This window comes from Bufo bufo, chromosome 2 (assembly GCF_905171765.1).
Source record: "Bufo bufo chromosome 2, aBufBuf1.1, whole genome shotgun sequence".
NCBI classification, from domain to species: domain Eukaryota; kingdom Metazoa; phylum Chordata; class Amphibia; order Anura; family Bufonidae; genus Bufo; species Bufo bufo.
In genome coordinates, this window is record NC_053390.1 from 802,295,082 (window position 1) to 802,316,356 (window position 21,275).

The window sequence follows — 21,275 nt, forward strand, 5'->3', positions numbered from 1 at the left end:
CTGATTTGCTCCGTAGTTAATTTAAGTCCAAATGGAGACATGCAGTTGGAAGCGCTTCTTTCTTGGTGGTCCCTCGCTGTCAATACCATACGCGTTTCAGGGTAAAAAGACCCCTTCTTCAGTTGTAGCAGTGGCACCTGAGCCTTGGGGGTCCAAGGCTCCTCCACTATATAATAGCAAACTAGTTTTACAGGTAGCATATAAGGGCATTGTTACAGATTTTTTATTTGGGCCCAGGAATTTCAGTTATGCCTCTGGCTGTGGAAGCAGTTGATCGCCTGCAATGGTGGGTTATTCAAGAGAACAGAAAAGGTTACATGGGTACATTCTATTCTGCAAAAGGCTAGACTGGATCACAAAATGCGAGTTTGCACTTAGGCTAAAAGTAGCAGATGTACAGTACAGACCAAAAGTTTGGACACACCTTCTCATTCAAAGAGTTTTCTTTATTTTCATAACTATGAAGGCATCAAAACTATGAATTAACACATGTGGAATTATATACAAAACAAACAAGTGTGAAACAACTGAAAATATGTCATATTCTAGGTTCTTCAAAGTAGCCACCTTTTGCTTTGATTACTGCTTTGCACACTCTTGGCATTCTCTTGATGAGCTTCAAGAGGTAGTCCCCTGAAATGGTCTTCTAACTGTCTTGAAGGAGTTCCCAGAGATGCTTAGCACTTGTTGGCCCTTTTGCCTTCACTCTGCGGTCCAGCTCACCCCAAACCATCTCGATTGGGTTCAGGTCCGGTGACTGTGGAGGCCAGGTCATCTGGCGCAGCACCCCATCACTCTCCTTCATGGTCAAATAGCCCTTACTTTCAAAGTTTTCCCAATTTTTCGGCTGACTGACTGACCTTCATTTCTTAAAGTAATGATGGCCACTCGTTTTTCTTTACTTAGCTGCTTTTTTCTTGCCATAATACCAATTCTAACAGTCTATTCAGTAGGACTATCAGCTGTGTATCCACCTGACTTCTCCTCAACGCAACTGATGGTCCCAACCCCATTTATAAGGCAATAAATCCCACTTATTAAACCTGACAGGGCACACCTGTGAAGTGAAAACCATTTCAGGGGACTACCTCTTGAAGCTCATCAAGAGAATGCCAAGAGTGTGCGAAGCAGTAATCAAAGCAAAAGGTGGCTACTTTGAAGAACCTAGAATATGACATATTTTCAGTTGTTTCACACTTGTTTGTTTTGTATATAATTCCACATGTGTTAATTCATAGTTTTGATGCCTTCAGTGTGAATCTACAATTTTCATAGTCATGAAAATAAAGAAAACACTTTGAATGAGAAGGTGTGTCCAAACTTTTGGTCTGTACTGTACATGTAGAATTAACCATATTATAGTGATTGCCAAGGATTTTCCGCAGTATGATATGTATAATGAGGATTGGTTATTTTTTGCAGAGTGTTTTCATAAAATAAACAGGTCACAAGCTGGTAGAGAAGCTTATTGAGCTCAGATCCAACCATAACTTTGTGTTGTGTTTTTCTTTATCTCTCTCTTAAAGGATTTCTCAGCTTTTTTTTATATTGATGACCTATCCTCAGAATAGGTCATCAACATCAGATCGGCGGAGATCCAACTCCCGACACCCACGCCAATTAGCTCTTTGAAGAGAATACAGCACTTACAGTATATGAGCGCTGCCTTCTCTTCACTGTTTTGTAATTACTGTACAACTGTGCCTTGCCTTTCACTTCAATGGGACAGCTATTTTGTATTCAAGTGAATATATCTTGGTGAATCCAGAACGAAGATTTAAAGGGGAAATATTCTAACAATGCTGACTGACTGATAAAACTTCTGAAGTCATCACACGGTCATTAGTGCTCATATCAAATAACAACAATCATTTATTACATGTTTAAGGAATGCACCCCTAAAGCCAAGAAAATATGTCACAGTTGAGATCCCACCAGCACCTACCATGTGCCTTTTTAAAATACTGGTATCATCCTAATTGGAAGAGGGGTTTTTGGAACCACTCAAAGGTCCTAGATGAGACTACTACCTCTACACCATCTAGGGCCATCCACTTTGGCAGACTCTGTAACAACTTTGCCAAACGCCTCCCAGGACCTTTCATGCAACTCTCTATGAATGGCAGAAAGAGGAGTGGAGGGAGGAACAATGACTAACAAGACCTAGTTAAGAGGGCTGAGAAACCAAGAAGCCCCCCCACCATAAAACTTAAATATGGCAATCACCTCCTGGCCTCTAAATCAAAAATTCTTTATTGCAAACGGCTGAGAGTTGAACAGAAACTTTTCACACAGTTGTTGCTCATGAGCCTTAGGGAGATTTCATTTTTGGTTAGTGATAGAGGGTGTTATTAGCTTTGAAAATCTCAACACCATCCCAGAAAGATGGCATGGCATGCAATTACTGCATTTAACGATAAAAAGCTCTCCTATAGCCACCACCGTTCCATAATTGAGATAGAATTAACACTTTGACCAGCTCTATGTAAGCCACCATAATCAACACTATTGAATATCATTCTTCTTATAAGAAGTGGTAATTGGTTGTATTGCCATGGCGATCTAGTGCCATATGATGCATTGCCATGGCAATCCTTCACTGGTTTTGTAAGAGCTTACTCTGTGTCATGGCAATCCAATCAGCTGGTTATTAAAGCATCAGGAATCTGAGAAGGCTGCAGGTTTTCGCTATGGAAGGGATTATAGGCTGCAGAAAGATGGACGAGTCCATACAATTTACTGTATTTATCTGAAATGTTTTATTAGAGCGTTTACTGAAATGGAAACACTTTCTCTGGATATTGGGAACTCATAAAGAAATCACAAAATCACCACAAATTCATGGCCTTGACTAGAGATGAGTGAAACATTCGAGATTCATTTTGCGACCGGTTTGCCAGATTTTTGAAAAAGTTCAGTTCGAGGCTGCTCCAATTGCCCTATTGGTATATAACCCCCTCTAGCCTCCTAGGGCTCATTTTTTTTAGAAAAACTTGTCTCTTTTCGTTCATTTTTTATGTATTCGCCCCCACCCCACCACTTCCCAAGCTTTGGAACCCAATGACAGCAAAAGTAAATAATGTCTGCGTGACACTGACATACATAGCTGTGGGTAAACGCATGTTTGAAATCACACTGCACCAGCACATGTCTCATGGGGCAGATGATGTTTAAACACACATGGTCTTATGGGGTGAAAAAATTAAAAAAGTGGCTTGGGGGACCAAACGTCCAAAAATTATGCCTTGACAGGGTCGGAATGCCTTCCCATACGACATGCACAAGTGTTGAAAGTCATAAGAAAAACTGTGTCATTGTTTACGAGCTTAAAAAAATTCTCCATTCTAATTGGGAGCAGCAGCAGTGCAGTGTGGATGTGGACAGGGTACGATAAGGGTATAGAGGCATGTGGCCGCAATAGTGGAAGAAGAATAAGTAGTATAGCATGGAACATAAAACGTTGTCTATGGGTAGAAGTGGCAATAGTAGTAGTAGCAATAGCAGTGGATGCTTTCCGTTAATGATGGTGGCAGTAGAGGATTAACAGTGAATAGCAGCGGCAGCTGAGGCAGCGGCGGCACCCGCAGCCATATGCTACATGTTGGCAGAAAGGATGGAGGCAGCAGCATTCTTATGGAAGATGCTGGTTGGCAGGTGGCAGCACATGGGGTTAGGCAACAGGGTATGCAACAAATACTGGCCATAGTTTAGGTAGCCCTGAACCTGGGCATTGAGACAGGAGCTGTTGGCTTGCTGACTGGCCTCTGCCTGGTGTGGTATGTAAAAAAACTGCTCTATCATGTTGATAGAGACTGAAATGGCTGCTGCTGATGCTGTGACTTCTTCTGCTCATGGAAGTGAGAGGGGGTGATTTTGCGGGGTGCAGAGGGGGATCTTCCTTTTCAGACACACTGACGGCAGCCGTAAGCTACGGCAAGCTGCGTACACAGTGTTTCCTGGTAGTAACATAATTTATCCTCCATTTCTGCCAGAGGCAATCATTTCCCTATTTTGCCTTGGTGGTGAGGGTCTAAAAGCATGGCTATCCCGTATTCATCAGACTGCTTGATGTCAAGGAGACAGGAGACACCTGTCACTGCGTAAGTAGAGTTGAGCGGACACCTGGATGTACGGGTTCGACGGGTGCAGCCTAACTTCCCAAAAAAGTTCGAGTTCGGGGTCCGAACTTGACCCGAACTTGACCCCGAACCCGAACCCCATTGAAGTCAATGACTTCAAATAACATAAATTACGTAAAAATAAAAAATAATAATCTTGATCTAGGAGGAGGAGGTCTATATGGAGTAGGATGTTGAGGAGGCGGTGGATGTGGCATTGTAGGTGGAAGCGGCGGTGGAGGAGGAGGATGTAGCCTACACTGCTTTTAGTTTTTTATTTTATTTTATTATTTTTCTGTTTAAATTTAGGTAGACCCCAAAACAATGGGAAATATAACCTGTGATAACCCCCTCCAGCCGTGCTAAACAAACGTTCAGACAATATACTGGCTGCAGGGCAGGCCAGCACCTCCAAGGCTTAAAGGGCAAGCTCAGGCCATGTGCCCAATTTGGAGACCCAGAAGTTGAAGGGGGCAGACCCATCAGTCAGTACGTGTAGGCGTGTGCACACATACTGCTCAACCATGTCGCACGTCCCCGTGATGTCCACGATCCAATCTTCTCTATCAACTTTAGATGTTCTTTTTTTGCGCCTACCATGTTGATCACGGTTAGCGGCGAATCAGGGTTCCACGCCGGAGAGGAAGCGTGAGAAAGGGTTACCACATCCAAAGGAGGTCAATGGCTGAAATGTGATCGAGCGGAAATGTGAAACAAGTTATTAAAGCGGAAGGATCAAATGAAAGGACGTGGCGCGCATCAATTAAAGACAAATTTTTGAAATTTAGGTCCCTGTCACCTATGCAGAGCAAGAATTTTTCCTCGCAAAAAATGGGTTAATGTCACCCACCAATTGAACAGACAATTTTACAAAAATTAGGTCACCTGACAATGTAACAGACGATTTTTTTAAAATTTATGTCCCTGTCACCTATGCAGAGCAGGTGTTTATTCACAGCAAAAATGGTCAAATGTCACCTAAGAATGTAACAGACACTTTCGCACCCTGCTCCTTCTTTTGCTGTGCTGGTGCCTCTGTGCGACCACCGCCTCTTCCTCTGAACTAGACAGGTCACTTGCATGATCTTGATTTCATGTGTGGGTCTAGTATCTCATCATCCTCCACATCATCTTCCACCCACTCTTTACCGCTGCCCTCCTTGTCAGTCTGCATACTGCAAAAAGCCTCAGTAGTTGGCAACTGTGTTTTGTCATCATCAGAGACGTGCTGCTGTGGTCTTCCCATGTCCTCACACTGAAACATAAGTGGTTGGGCATCAGTGCACTCAATCTCTTCCACTTCTGGTGCAGGGCTATGTGGATGGCCCTCGGATACCCTGCCAGCAGAGTCATCAAAAAGCATAACAGACTGCTGCATGACTTGGGGCTCAGACTACTTGCCTGATTTTCAAGGGGATGAGTTGAAAGACAGATGGCCATGGGCTGTAGGTGCCAACTCTGATCTTTCAGCAGGGGACTGGGTGGGAGACAATGCGAAGGAACTGTAGGCACAGTTAGCTCCCCAATCTACTGTAGTCTGTACTTGTTCTGGCCTCACCTGATTCGTACTGTCCTAAATGCAGTGTAGGCCGCAAATGTACTTTCTAGCGCAAAAGATGAGCATTTGTCACCTAACAATGTAACAGACGAATTAGTGAAATGTATTTCCTGTCCACTAGGTAGAGCAGGGGTATATGACAGCCAAAATTTGGCGATCACGCTCCGGTGACGGAATTAAGGACGGTACGTTGTCCTTGTAATGGGGATCCAGCAGCGTGGCCACCCAGTAATCAGCACAAGTTAATGTGGCCAACTCAGTGGTCGTTGCGGAGACACTGCAGCATGTAATCGCTCATGCGTGCCAGGCTGCCCAGAGGCAATGACAAGCTGTCCTCTGTGGGAGATGTATCATCTGTGTCCTCTGTATCCCCCCAGCCACGCACCAGTGATGGCCATGAGCTGGTTTGGGTGCCACTCTGCTGTGAACATGGTTCCTCCTCCTCTACCTCCTCCTCCTCATCCTCCAGAACTGTGCCCTTGCTAGACAATTATGTACCTGGCGTTTGTGGGTGCAGGAACCCACCCTCGGAGCCACTTGTGAATGACTGGCTTGAAACCCTATGAAATGATCCCTCTTCCTCCTCCTCCTGTGGCACATCCTCTTCCATCATCGCCTGAATCGTTTTTTCAAGGAGGCATAGAAGTGGGATAGTAACGCTGAGAACGGCATCATCGGCACTTGCCATGTTAGTGGAGTATTCAAAACAGCGCAACAAGGCACACAGGTCTCGTATGGAGGCCCACTCATTGGTGGCGAAGTGGTGCTGTTCCGCCGAGCGATTCACCCGTGCGTGCTGCAGCTGAAACTCCACTATCGCCTGCTGCTGCTCGCACAGTTTTGCCAGCATGTGCAAGGTGGAGTTCCACCTTGTGGGCACGTCGCATATGAGACGGTGAGCGGGAGGGCCGAAGTTACGCTGCAGCGCTGACAGGGTGAGAACAGCGAAAGCGCGGACAGAAGGCTCACACTTTCTGCAGCAGCTCTGACATATCAGGGTAATTTTTAAGGAACCTCTGCACCACCAAATTCAGCACATGCGCCAGGCAAGGGATGTGCGTCAAACCGGCTAGGCCCAGAGCTGCTACGAGATTTTGCCCATTATCGCACACCACCAGGCCGGGCTTGAGGCTCACTGGCACCAACTACTCATCAGTCTGTTGTTCCATGCCCGTCCACAGCTCCTGCGGGGTGTGTGGTTTGTCCCCAAGACAGATAAGTTTTAAAACTGCCTGCTGTAGTTTACCCCTGGCTGTGCTGAAGTTGGTGGTGAAGGTGTTACGCTGACCGGATCAGGAGGCGGTAGAGGATGAGGAAGCGGAGTAGGAGGAGGAAGCAACAGGAGGCAAAAAGAAGCGCCCTGCAATCCTCGGTGGTGGAAGGACAGTGCGCCAAACTGCTATCCGCCTCAGGCCCAGCCGCCACTGCATTTACCCAGTGTGCTGTTATGGAGATATAACGTCCCTGACCGTCCGGCCAGGGATCGCGGGTGGGTAGGGTTCGCGAATATTCGATATAGTGCTATATATTTGTTTTTTAGAATATTCGTCTTTTTTTTCTACAGTACCTGTACAGTTGTTCCACTTCTGCATACTCCTCCCCGACAAGCGTCCCCGACACTAAGGGAATGCCTGGTGCTTAGAATATACCATCAGATCTGAGTTTTCACGATCTCAGTGAGATCGTGAAAACTTAAATCCGATGGTATATTCTAACCACCAGACTTCCCGACTGTACAGGATTAAAAAAAAAAGACAAATATTCTAAAAAACTAATATATTCGCTATAGTGCTATATATTTGTTTTTTAGAATATTCCTCTTATTTTATACCTGTACAGTTGTTCCACTTCTGCATACTCCTCCCCGGAAGCGTCCCCGTCACCATAGTGGTTTGAATATACCATCAGATCTGAGATCGTGAAAACTCTGATCCGATGGTACACTCCTGATCAAAAGTTTAAGACCACTTGAAAAATGGCAAAAAATCCTATTTAGCATGGCTGGATCTTAACAAGGTTCCAAGTAGAGCTTCAACATGCAACAAGAAGAAATGGGAGTGAGACAAAACATTTTTTGAGCATTCAATTTAATGAAAACAACAAATAAACTGAAACAGGCTGTTTTTCAGCTGATCAAAAGTTTAGGACCACACCTCCAAAAAAAAACGAAACCCCCCCAAAACAGTAATTAGTAGCTCCACCGTTATTGTTTCTCACTTCAAATTTTTTTTTCGCCATGCTTGATGCAAGCGTTTCCATGAGGTGAGTGGGAACATTTCTCCAAGTGGTGAAGACGGCCGCACGAAGGCCATCTACTGTCTGGAACTGTTGTCCATTTTTGTAAACTTCCCTTGCCATCCATCCCCAAAGGTTCTCAATTGGATTTAGATCAGGGGAACACGCAGGATGGGCCAAAAGAGTGATGTTATTCTCCTGGAAGAAGTCCCTTGTCCTGCGGGCATTGTGTACTGTAGCGTTGTCCTGTTGAAAAACCCAGTCGTTACCACACAGACTAGGGCCCTCAGTCATGAGGAATGCTCTCTGCAACATCTGTCCATAGCCAGCGGCCGTTTGATGCCCCTGCACTTCCTGAAGCTCCACTGAAGGAACACTGAAGGAAAAAGCACCCCAGACCATTATGGCGCCCCCTCCACTGTGGCGCGTAGAAAACATCTCAGGTGGGATCTGCTTGTCATGCTAGTAACGTTCGAAACCATCAGGACCATCAAGGTAAAAAAAATTCTCATCAGAGAATAAAACTTTCTTCCACCTTTGAATGTCCCATGTTTAGTGCTCTCTTGCAAAGTCCAAACGAGCAGTTCTGTGGCGTTCAAAGAGACGAAGTCTTTGAAAACGTTTTTTGTTTTTGAAGCCCTTCAGTCTCAGATGCCGTCTGATGTTATAGGGCTGCAGTCAACACCAGTAAGGGCCTTAATGTGGGTCGAGGATTGTCCAGTGTCTTGACGGACAGCCAATTGGATCCTCTGGCTCAGTGCTGATGACATTTTTTTGGGTCTTCCACTTGACTTTTTTGTTCCATAACACTCAGGATCATTTAAGAAATTCCAAATGACTGTCTTACTGCGTCCCACCTCAGCAGCGATGGCGCGCTGTAAGAGACCCTGCTTCTGCAGTTCAACAACCCGACGTTCAAAAGGTGAGAGTTTTTTTGCCTTTGCCATCACAACGTGTGACTACCTGACAGAAAATGACAATGAATCCACATCTTTGCACAGATTTGGCCTTTTAAAGGCATGTGGTCCTAAAATTTGGATCAGCTGAAAAACAGCCTGTTTCAGTTTAATCGTTATTTTCAATTCATTGTTGCATGCTGAAGCTCTACTTGGAACCTTGTTAAGATCCAACAATGTAAAATATGATTTTTTGCCATTTTTCAAATGGTCTTAAACTTTTGATCAGGACTGTATATTCTAACCACCAGGCGTTCCCATGGTGACGGGGACGCTTGTCGGGGAGGAGTATGTGAATTTAATGAGGCAGTAAGGTGCAGGAGGGGTGTTATTTTCATTTAAAAGGTGCCCAGGAACGCCCTTGAGTGCCCAGGTCTGCCCCCCCCCCTACAGAGCCCAAGCACGCCTCTCTCCCCTTTCATACACTACACCCCCAACAGCCTTGCCATTGCTGTCATGCCCCCCCCCCCCCATCCCGGTTACGTCGCTAGTAGCCAATAACCCCGCCTACCCTTTCCCTTCAGCTTCAACAACAGGAACAGGACTGAACAGTGCCGGTGCCTGCGCTCTTCTAGTTTAACTGAGGGCATCAGCCTCAACTGTTTCACTGGGCATTTGCCAAAAACGTCACTGGGCTCGGGGCATGCCCAGTGAAACAGTTGTGGCTGATGCCCTCAGTTAAATTGGAAGAACGCAGGCGCCGGTGTTAGGTTTTTTAACGAGGTATGGTTTTTTGATATAACAGGTGTCTGTTGGTGAAGCTGAAGGGAAAGGGTAGACGGGGTTATCGGCTACTAGCGACGTAACCGGGATGGGGGGGCATGACAGCAATGGCAAGGCTGGGGGCGTAGTGTATAAGAGGGGAGAGAGGCGTGCTTGGGCTCTGTAGGGGGGGCGGACCTGTGCACTCGAGGGCATTCCTGGGCACCTTTTGAATGAAAATAACGCCACTCTGGGCACCTTACTGCCTCATTATATTTGCATACTCCTCCTCGACAAGCGTCCCCGTCACCATGGGAACGCATGATGGTAAGAATATACCATCGGATATGAGTTTTCATGATCTCACTGAGGTTGTGAAAACTCAGATTCAATGGTATGTTCTAACCACCAGGCGTTCCCATGGTGACGGGGATGCTTGTTGGCGAGGAGTGCAGCGTACTCAAGTTAGGTTTAGAAATGTTCCTGGGTGTTGTAGTGCAATAGACACTAACCTGAGACGGCTGACTCTCTGCAAGGGCAGGTGATGATGAGAAATGTTCGTGACGCCAGTGCCAATTAAACGGTGGCACGCCGTTTGCTGATAGCAGGAATAACTGAGGAACCACGTGATGTTAAAACAGAATTCAAACTTTAGTAGTCATCATATAGGGACATTGACGGAAGCGCAGTTCCTTTGAAGACAGTTGATTTTCAATACAGTTGATGCAGGCAATATATATATATACAGTATAGCAAGGTGACTTTAGAGTGTTAAACACAGGACTTGCAGTACAGGCAGCTTGCACTCTATTCCTGACTGATCCTGGAACATAGAAACTCTTCTCCAAGGCCCAATGCCCTAGCTCTGGCGTATATCCTTGGTTTTATCTCTATCAAGTACCTCCTCTGTAGTCTTGAGTACCTCTTGCTTTTCTGGGCTTGCCTCTGTCTCTCTCAGTGTCCTCAGGCTCATTAGCTGTGGTGTTCCTGCTTCTGCATATATATATTCAGGAGGGGAACCTTTTCCTTGGATCTGGAACCCGGTTACAGGGACTGCATTACCCTCTCCTGGTCCACAGGCTTCAGGCCTGGACTTGACTCTGACATTGTCTAATCTCTGGTTAGATTGGACTACAGACTCCAACTCCAGACTCTAGACTCCCTTCTTCTTCCCTGACTGGGCCTTATATAAACTAGGGATCCCTAGCTCCCTCTAGTGACTAAGAGCTGGAATGACACCCCTAGCAGGCCTGTACATGCACATTTTACAGCAACAGGGAAATACATAGCATTACATTACATTAAATTTTATAAAGACGACTTATACCAACTTCCCCATAAATAAGGGGGACGACAGCACACAAGTGACCCTTCTGTAGTGACGGGCATTACAGTCCCCGTACACTACAGGAGTATGATGGAACAACTGTACAGGATAAAAAAAAAAAGACGAATATTCTAAAAAATGAATATATTTGCTATAGTGCTATATATAAAGTTGCGATATTCGCAAATAATATTCGCTATTCGAATTTTCGCGCTCAACACTAAGCAGGAGGAGCCAGAGACCTTTCTTTGTTTTTGAGGTGTTTACTCCACTGCAGCTTAGATGGCTGGTCATGCAGGTTGTGCTCAGGTTGATAACGTTTATGCCTCGCTTCAGGATCTGATTGCACAGCATGCAAACCACTCGTGTCTTGTCGTCAGCACATTGTCTGAAGAACTGCCACGCCAGGGAACTCTTTGGAGCTGGCTTTGGTGTGCTCGGTCCCTTGGTGCAGTGGGCAGTAGCAGGCGTACTGTCTAGAGGACGGCCGCTCCGCTTTTGCACCCTGCTCCCTCTTCTGCTGTACTGGTGGCTTTGTGCGACCACCGCCTCATGACCTTCATTCCATGTGGGGTCGAGGACCTCATGGTCCTCCGCATCATCTTCCACCCAGTCTTAACCTCTGGCCTCCTTGTCGGTCTGCACAATGCAGAAAGCCACAGCAGTTGGCACCTGTGTTTCGTCATTATCCGAGACGTGCTGCGGTGGTCCTCCCATGTACTCATCCTGAAACATAAGTGGTTGGGCATCGGTGCACTCAATCTCTTCCACTTCTGGGGCAGGGCTAGGTGGATGACCCTGGGAAACCCTGCTAGCAGAGTCATCAAAAAGCAGAAGAGACTTCTCCATGACATGGGGCTCAGACTGCTTGGCTGATTTGCAAGGCGGTGAGGTGAAAGACTGATGGACATCGGCTGCAGGTGCCAACTCTGATTCTTCAGCAGGAGACTGGGTGGGAGACAATGTTAAGGAACTGGAGGCACTGTCAGCAAACCAATCTACTATCACCTGTACTTGTTCTGGCCTCACCATTCGTAGAGCCGCATTCGGGCCTACCAAATAACGCTGAAGGTTCTGTCGGCTACTTGCACCTGAGGAAGGTGTTTCACTTGTGCGTGTAGCTGGCACAGATCGACCACGTCCTCTCCCTGCAACAGGAGCTCCACCAGCAGCACCACGACCGGGGCCACATCCCATATTTTACGCTCTCCTCATTCTTTGCATTCACCCACCAAACTAACAGATGGTTTATGTCAGACGACTATGTAACCGCCACAATTAAGTTCACTGACAGTAAGGCAGTGCCGGTGTCATAAAGAGAAAAAAATTCTTGAGGTCACACAACAGTGTGACAGGCGAATTTTATACAATTATATATTGAATATGAAAAAAGCACCGCGGCACTCACCACTGGTCACAAATTGCTGTTGCGGTTTATTCCATTGTTATATAATGATAGTGGACGCGGACTGAACACAGGTGCATGGATCGGCTACAAGCTATTTCGCACTGTGTTGCGCTTTGTCAAGCCTCCTGTGATGTAGAGGGGGCTATAAATGCCTCCACCCCATGTACGTCACTGGTTACATTTAAGTGAAATACAAAACACATGTACTTAAAACCAAATCAAATGAAAACAGCTAAATCATTCTTGTCATTTAACCCTAAAGGTTCTATGGGTTGCATTTTAATTATCCATGCTGCTTCTCGCTGCAGGAGGATGCGTTTTCTCTCCCCTCCTCTCATAGGGGTTTGGACTACTACGATACCTGCACATTTTAAAACTTCACTCCTCCCTGCATGTTCAGCATGTTCAATTAACCTAGTTGCTCCACTTCTGGTTGTGATTGATCTTGTATGCTTTCTAAAGCGTACATACAAACACCTATGTGTCTTACCAATATAAAACCTCCCGCATGGGCAAAAAAATCGCATATACTACATACTGGGTCTTGCAGTGTATAAATTGCTTCACTACGTGTCTTACGTTTCCCAACTTCTTCTGTTTGTCTACATGTTCACACATGGAGTGTTCCTGCCCAGCCAGTTGTCAACTGGACGGGGAAGGTTGCTCCTGACAATGGCATCCCCTATAGTTTTGCTCCTACGAAAGCTGACAATATGATAATTGTCCACTTTGGCTGCCAGAGAACCATCCCTCTGCAACATTTGCCAGTTATTTAAAATAACTTTTTTGATGGTAGAGGTTTTTCTAAGATATATCGATGATATATTTATTGTCTGGACCGGAGAAGAACATATGTTTAGTGCATTTGTGGATTACTTAAATGACATAAATAAGATGAATATGGAGGAACTGGATTTCCTTGATTTTAAAATAAGGGTTAAAGATGGCCAATTAAACCCTGCCATCTACAGAAAAACAACATCCACAAATGCACTACTACATTATACAAGTTACCACCCGCCACATATTAAAACCGCAATCCCATACGGTCAATTCACGCGCCTCGCCAGAATTGTAAAAGACGATGTTGAATTTGGGGAGCAATGCATAGATATGAATAGACGATTTTTAAAAAGGGGTTAACCGGAGAAGATAGTGGATAATGCATATCTGAAAAGTATACATAGAAGACAGGCCTTAGGTAAAAACATCAACACATAAAAAATAAAAATGGACTGTCAGAAATGCAGCAAAGGTTTCAAATGTATTATCTTGCAAAAAATGTGTGTTTTTTTATTACCAGAATATAACAGCAGTATCTAACGCTTGTATTGGACTGCCAGAAATGCAGCAAAGGCTGCAAATGTATTATCTTGCCCAAAATGGGTGTTTTTGTAAAACCAGAATATAACAGCAGTATTTAAAGTTTGTATTTGACTGTCACAAATGCAACAAAAGCCGCAAATGTATTATCTTGCCAAAAATGCAAAAAGTTTGTATTTGACTGTCACAAATTCAGCAAAGGACCCAGATGTAGGTTCTTGCAAAAAATGGGTGTTTTTTTTAAACCCAGAATATAACTGCAGTATTTAAACCTTGTATTTAACTGTCACAAATGCACATATGCTGTGCTCGTGCACTGAATTTGCACAAAATGGCCGCCAACGCCCACCTACCTAACAGATGGATAAAAGTTATTTTTCTGTGTCACTGGGCTCAGGGCAGGGTAAAATAATGGTGCACTGCACCCACAAAACAAAATCGCTGTAGATCCCAGAGTTAGCAAGCACTTTTGATAACAGATTCTTTCCTATTCTCTCCCTCACAGCAGCAGCATCCTAGCTTATATAGAGGCTGGGTCACATGCTGCACTGGCTCAACCCTATGCGTAAGCAAACCAGCATACAGGTCACCATTCTGGCCAGTGTGCCCGAGGAGCCAATTCTCAGCCCCCCACTAAGACGATTGGGTGTCTTGGCTGTTGCCATCCTCATTATTCTCCTCTTACTCCTCCACCTCCAACTCCTCCTCTTGCAGTTGCAGCTCCTTATCCTCATCTTCCTCAACCTCATCTTCATCATCCTCCTCCTCTATGGCAGATTCCCTTTGTGTGTCTCCAACAGCTATAGGGTGGACAGCAAGATGCGTCATCTGCTATTCTTCCGCATTGATCCCCTGCTGCAAGGTAAATATGAGAGGGATGACGTTGTTCATGCTGCAGTTGTCCCTGCTGACAAACTTATTGGCCTCTTTGAAGGCAACACCCGACAGACGTCTCAGATGAGCTGCCTCTGTCTGACCTCAAAGCAACACATGCTCCCTGCTGCTGAGGCTGTCTAGTGCATGACAAAATTATTCACAGCTTTCCACTGCTCATACAGACATTTAAGCGTGTGCAATGTTGAATTCCAATTAGTTGGCACGTCACAGATTAAGCAATGTAGCTGCAGGCCTTTCTGTCGCTGCAGGTCCAGGAGAGTGTTCCTTGCCATGTATGAGTCACTTAAGTGCTGGGACTGTTGTAGTTTCCTGAAGCAGGGTTACTTTGAAGTCTGGACATTTGTGAACATTTGCCCTGTTTTTCCTATACAAAGTCAGCAACTTCTTACTTAATTTCACTTTAAAGGGTTAACTTGCATTAACTTATACTGTTTAATACTGTGTAACTGCATTTTATATGTATGTTGTGATATGTATCCTGTTCATTTTTACTGTATTCGCACAGCACTGTGGAAAGGGTTAATTAATAATGAGAGACGTTTGGGACTTTGAATGAGACACTGGTAATTTTCCACAGCTACCACAGGGTTTAAAGAAGTGCATGTTTTGGAGGGGAAAAGCCAGACCTGTTTACCACCAAAACCAGACACACTGACCTTTTGAATGTGTGGTTTAGTTTTGTAGTTATGTCTGAAAACCTGTTTGCATCTGGAAAACTTGCTGTGTCATTGCCATTCAGTATCATTGAAGCTCTAACGTAAGTCTATTGCAGACGGGAGCTGTAACTTTGTAAATGTTTGTGCTCCACCCCTCCCACTCAGCTAGAAACTGTATATAAGGAGAGCAGTCAGAGCCGCTAGTGTTCTGCAGTTAGGGACACCATTCTAGGAGAGGGAGACTCATGCCAGTCTGCATGAGTGACCAGAAGAAGATGCTCAGATGGGGAAGCTGAGCCACAGACTATGGGTCACCAACCCTGTGACCAAAGAGCCGCCTGGACTACTGAGATACAGACCATGGACCTCCAGCCTTTGACCAGGGTACCAGCCTTCTGAGAGAGAGAGAGGGACAGCTAGCTCAGGCCTTTCTCAGCTTCAAACCCTTCTCCAGCCAAAGAGGAGACTGGAGAGGCCAGCCCTATGTCTCGCCTGTATTGTTTTGCATCTGAATTCCTCCAATAAAGAAGCCTACTGGTTTACTACAGACCCTGATTCTCTGAACATATTTCCCATTGGGGAGCACTACACCTTATTATCCCTTCTGGAGAGCAGCAACACATGGTGACACCTCAATGATGTCTGGGGGACCCAGTATAGCGTTGGGGCCACCCAAACCCAGCCACTGCACTGGCAGGGGAACAAGGAGGAGCAAGCATACACAGAATGGCCTGGACCTGCCCTCGGTGCCCTTAACTGCTTATTTATATATGGATTCTAAGTACTTTTTTCTCTATAATGAAGCAATGGATCACTAAGACTAGTTTCCCGGAGTTCACAGTATCTGGACTAACGAGGTACTGCCGTTCACCCATTTGACTATAATGTGATCTAGCAAGGATTCGGCTGGTTTTCGGAATGAACGCCGTGTCTCAACGGAGCGTGCACCAGTTTTTTTTACAGCCGAAACGTGATGCTCAAGCTGGAAAGCAGCTAGATGTCATTATAGTCAATGGGGTCTAACGGTGCACATCAGTATCTGGCTAGGCCGGAGGGCAGGCTTTTCTTCTGCCAGGACTGCCTGCCAAATAGATTTACTACATGTGATAAACTAGCCTAAGTGAAAGGTATCATTACATTCAGCTTAAGTTATTGTATGAGAGTAAAATGTAAAATAAAAAAAGTTTGTTGGTGAAAGTTTTTATTCTGCTGTCATGGCAATATTCTTAGGGCTAGTACAATGTTTACGACAAATCAATGTTCTCTTTTTGTTCTGTCATTTTTGCTTATTTAGTTTATGCCTTTGTTTTGTTCTGAAGCATCTTAAGTCTGGCCTTGTTTTTTGTGTTTTTTCTTCCATACACGGTGGAATATGTGTAGATTGATTTGTGTACTCAATTGGCATAATAATCATTCAGTTCTGATGCATTTATTGTTGGAATACAAAACTAAATCAAAATGATAAGCATGTGTCTGTACCTATTATTATATAAAATATGGAAGGCCTGGATGTGACGGTTTGGAAGTAGATTTCGATGAATATTAAAGTTATTTCGCTGATCACTGCAAAATAAAAATAAACAGTATATATAAAGTTTTAAAGGGGTTGTAGCGGATTAGTAAAACTGTGCGGCACCTGTCTATATGTCACCTGTCATAATTAGAGTTGAGCGGACACCTGGATGTTCGGGTTCACCGGGTTCGGCCGAACTTCGCAAAAAAGTTCGAGTTTGGGACCCGAACTTGACCCCGAACCCCATTGAAGTCAATGGGGACCCAAACTTTGGAGCACTAAAATGGCTCTAAAAAAGTCATAGAAATGGCTAGAGGGCTGCAAATGGCATTAAAATGTTGTTGAGAGCATGGCAAGTGCTCTGCAAACAAATGTGGATAGGGAAATGACTTCAAATAGCATAAAATACATAAAATATAAATATATCTTGATCTAGGAGGAGGAGGTCCATATGGAGTAGGAGGTTGAGAAGGCGATGGATGTGGCGGTGTAGGTGGAAGCGGCGGTGAAGGAGGAGGTAGCCTACACAGTTTTTTTTTGTTTTATATATAAAATTTTTGGGGGTCAAATTTGGGTAGACCCCAAAACATTGGGAAATATAAAAAGTAAAACAAAGAGAAAGTGCGCAGGAGTACAACAATGGCTGGGTGAGGCCGGTATACATGTCTATTCTGCACAAGGTACAGACAAGTCCTGTGGGATCCATGCCTGGTTCATTTTAATGATCGTGAGCTTGTCCACATTGGCTTTGGACAGGCGGCTGCACTTCTCTTTGATAACCCCCTCCTGCCATGCTAAACAAACATTCAGATAATACACTGGCTGCAGGGCAGGGCAGAACCTCCAAGGCATAAAGGGCAAGCTCAGGCCATGTGCCCAATTTGAAAACCCAAAAGTTGAAGGGGGCAGTCAGTACATGTAGGCATCAGTCAGTACATGTAGGCATGTGCACACATACTGCTCCACCATGTTGGTGAAATGCTGCCTCCTGCTAAGATGTTCCATATCAGCTGGTGGTGCTGGTTGTTGTGGCGTGCTGACAAAGCTTTTCCACATTTCGGCCATGCTAATCCTGCCTTCTGAGGTGCTGGCGGTGCCCCAGCTGCGTTGGCGACCTCTTCCTCCTCCTCTGCCTTCGCCGTGTGCTTCCATTGTGCCCCCGCTGTCAGGTGGGAATGCCACCAGCAGCGCGTCTACCAGCCTACGCTTGTACTCGTCCATCTTACGATCACGCTCCAGTGACGGAATTAAGAATGATACATTGTCCTTGTAATGGGGATCCAGCAGTGTGGCCACCCAGTAATCAGCACAAGTTAGAATGTGGTCGTTGCGGAGACACTGCAGCATGGAATCGTTCATGTGTGCCAGGCTGCCCAGAGGCAATGAAAAGCTTTCCTCTGTAGGAGGTGTATCGTCTGTGTCCTCTGTATCCCCCCATCAATGCACCAGTGATGGCCATGAGCTGGTTTGGGTGCCACCCTGCTGTGAACACGGTTCCTCCTCCTCCATCTCCTCCTCCTCCTCATCCTCCACCTCCTCATCCTCCAGAACTGTGCCCTGGCTAGACAATTGTGTACCTGGCATATGTTGGTGCAGGAACCCACCCTCGGAGCCACTTGTTAATGACTGGCCTGAAACCCTATGAAATGATCCCTCTTCCTCCTCCTTATGTGGCACATCCTCTTCCATCATCGCCTGAAGCGTTTTTTTCAAGGAGGCATAGAAGTGGGATAGTAACGCTGAGAACGGCGTCATCGGCACTTGCCATGTTGGTGGAGTACTCGAAACAGTGCAACAAGGCACACAGGTCTCGCATGGAGGACCACTCATTGGTGGTGAAGTGGTGCTGTTCCGCAGAGCGACTCACCCGTGCGTGCTGCAGCTGAAACTCCACTATGGCCTGCTGCTGCTCGCACAGTCTGTCCAGCATGTGCAAGGTGGAGTTCCACCTTGTGGGAACGTCGCATATGAGGCGGTGAGTGGGAAGGCCGAAGTTACGCTGCAGCTCTGACAGGCGAATAGCAGCAGGGTGAGAACGCCGAAAGCGCGCACAGCCGTCACCACTTTCTGCAGCAGCTCTGACATATTGGAGTAATTTTTCATGTACTTCTGCACCACCAAATTCAGCACATGCGCCAGGCAAGGGATGTGCGTCAAACTGGCTAGGCCCAGAGCTGCTACGAGATTTCGTCCATTATCGCACATCACCAGGTTGGGATTGAGGCTCACTGGCACCAACCACTTATTGGTCTGTTGTTCAAGGCCCATCCACAGCTTCTGCGGGGTGTGGGGTTTGTCCCCCAAACAGATAAGTTTTAAAACTGCCTGCTGTCGTTTACCCCTGGCTGTGCTGAAGTTGGTGGTGAAGATGTTACGCCACCGCCATAAGGCTTTTAAAAATCTCCGTCTCCACCAGAAGGAATGACAACATTTCAAAGGCCAGTAATTTTGAAATGCTGGCATTCAGGGCCAGGGATCGCGGGTGGGTAGGGGGGTACTTCCTCTTTCGCTCCAGTGTTTGGGAGATAGACAGCTGAACGCTTCCATGGGACATTGTGGAGATGCTTGGTGACCCAGGTTGTGGCGTTGCTGGCACATCCTCTGTTTGCGGGGTGGCAGGTGCCACTGTCACTCCAGAGGGGGATGAAGAGGCCGAGACTGCAGCAGAAGAGGAAGCAGGAGGAGCCAGAGACCTTTCTTTGTTTTCAGGTGTCTACTCCACTGCAGCTCGTGCTTTGCACTTAGATGCCTGGTCATGCATGTTGTGCTCAGGTTTAGAACGTTTATGCCTCGCTTCAGGCTCTCGTGACTTGTCGTCAGCACATTGTCTGAAGAACTGCCACGCCAGGGAACTCCTTTAAGCTGGCTTTGGTGTGCTTGGTCCCTTGGTGCAGTGGGCAGTAGCAGGCGTACTGTCTAGGGGACGGCCGCTCTTCTTTTGCACCCTGCTCCCTCTTCTGCTGTGCTGGTGGCTCTGTGCGACCACCGCCTATTTCTCCGAACTAGACAGGTCACTCGCATGACCTTGATTCAATGTAGGGTCGAGGACCTCATCATCCTTCACATCATCTTTCACCCAGTCTTCTTTCCTGCCCTCCTTGTCCGTCTGCACACTGCAGAAAGCCCCAGCAGTTGGCACCTGTGTTTCGTCATCATCCGAGACGTGCTGCGGTGGTCCTCCCATGTACTCATCTTGAAACATAAGTGGTTGGGCATCGGTGCACTCAATCTCTTCCACTTCTGGGGCAGGGCCAGGTGGATGGCCCTGGAAAATCCTGCTAGCAGAGTCATCAAAAAGCAGAAGAGACTGCTGCATGACTTAGAGCTCAGACTGCTTGGCTGATTTACAAGGGGGTGAGGTGAAAGACTGATGGACATTGGCTGCAGGTGCCAACTCTGATCTTTCAGCAGGAGACTGGGTGGGAGACAATGTGAAGTAACTGGAGGCACTGTCAGCAACCCAATCTACTATCGCCTGTACTTGTTCTGGCCTCACCATTCGTAGAGCCGCATTCGGCCTGACCAAATACCGCTGAAGGTTCTGTCGCCTACTCGCACCTGAGGAAGGTGTTTCACTTGGGCGTGTAGCTGGCACAGATCGACCATGTCCTCTCCCTGCAACAGGAGCTCCACCAACACCAGCAGCACCACGACCAGGGCCACGTCACTTATATGACGCTCTCCTCATTCTTTGCGTTCACCAACCAAACTAACAGATGGTTTATGTCAAGCGACAATGTAACCGCCAATAGTCAACAATTAAGTTCACTGACAGTAAGGCAGTGCCGGTGTCATAAAGAGGAAAAATTTATTGAGGTCACACAACAGTGTGACAGGCAAATTTTATACAATTACTTCACGATCACAAAAAATTTGAATTTGTCAACCAACAATGTAACAGCAGTATTCAATGGTTGTATTGGACTGTTAGAAGTGCAGCAAAGGCCGCAAATGTAGTATTTAGCACAAAATTGGTGTTTTTTTAAAACCAGAATATAACAGCAGTATTTAACGCTTGTATTGAACTGTCAGAAATGCAGCAAAGGCCGCAAAGGTACTTTCTGGACCAAAAAAATTATATTTTTTTTACCCACAGTTAAACAGATGGATTTGCTGATTTTATTTCAATATCAGATTTGCAGTGCAGGCCGCAAAGGTACTTTATGGAAAAAAATATATGATTTTTTTTCACCCACAATTAAACAGATGGATTTAACTGATTTTCTTTCACTGTCACAAATGCAATGCAGGGCGCAAATGTACTTTTTAGCAAAAAATAATTTGTCCCCACAGAATCTAACAGATGGATTTACTTGAATTGTACTTTAAAAAAAAAAATGTGAATATGTCACCCCCTGGGTCCCTGAACTCACAGACGGATTACCTATATTATTTTCCCTTCCCCTGGCACATATGCAGTGCAGGCGCACTTAAAAAATGGGTATATGTCGCTCACTGAACTAAAAGAACAGGATTAACTTATTGTCCCTGGCACATATGCTGTATGCTGGTGCACTGAACTTGCACAAAATGGCCACCGACTCCCACCTAACTAACAGACGGATAAAATTTCTTTTTCTGT

At 45.8% G+C, this 21,275-nt stretch overlaps 1 long non-coding RNA gene across 1 annotated transcript; it reads left to right on the forward strand.

The window, feature by feature from the left end:
* Positions 1 to 6,488: 6,488 nt before the first annotated feature.
* On the forward strand, positions 6,489 to 18,747 carry LOC120991835. The gene is made up of 3 exons (XR_005776831.1): positions 6,489 to 6,611; positions 10,323 to 10,326; positions 18,716 to 18,747. It is a non-coding gene; the product is annotated as an uncharacterized LOC120991835 (long non-coding RNA).
* The last annotated feature ends 2,528 nt before the right edge of the window (positions 18,748 to 21,275 follow it).